Raw genomic sequence first — 673 nt, forward strand, 5'->3', positions numbered from 1 at the left:
TGATTGGATTTGGGCGAAAGCAACTGGAAGCGACAACAGCCAGAAGTTGTGACCGTGGTCGGAGGCGACAGCGGCTGGAATTGGGGGGATCTGTGATGCAAGATGACGGGCAGTACTTCACTCTTCTGCAGGCTTTAGTCTTCCTCTTGCATATGGTATAGACCTCTCATGAGTGGTTGGAGCTTTATTTATAGATTCCATGTTACAAATAAGGAAGAAATTTAGACCACTTTTGATTAGATGTCCATGGGAAATTCCTTTGATCGGACGATGTTCGATTGACATTTTAATGCATTAATGATGTCTTCAGAATTGAGCAAACTCGGGCTCATTTGATTCACCTTGCCAAGTCTCTTAATTTGACTATAAATATGTCATATTCAGAATCTGTTTGGCATTTTAACTATGTCTGAAAAGCTTACTAAAGTTGGTTAACAGCTTGATCAAGGATTAATTTGACTCGAATTTGACTAATTTTGGTACCGTTAGGTCCATCTCGTCAAGTTAATTTAGTTAGACTATAAAAGTTAGTTGAAATCAGACTTTCTGAGAACTTCAAAGTTTGAATGTTTCTTTGACATATCTCAAGAGATTCATGCCAGATGATAGAAATTTGTTGATGGTATAACAGTGATAAATTTAGGAAATTTACATATATATATATATATATATA

Source organism: Phalaenopsis equestris, unplaced genomic scaffold, assembly GCF_001263595.1.
Source record: "Phalaenopsis equestris unplaced genomic scaffold, ASM126359v1 Scaffold000002, whole genome shotgun sequence".
Taxonomy (NCBI): Eukaryota; Viridiplantae; Streptophyta; class Magnoliopsida; order Asparagales; family Orchidaceae; genus Phalaenopsis; species Phalaenopsis equestris.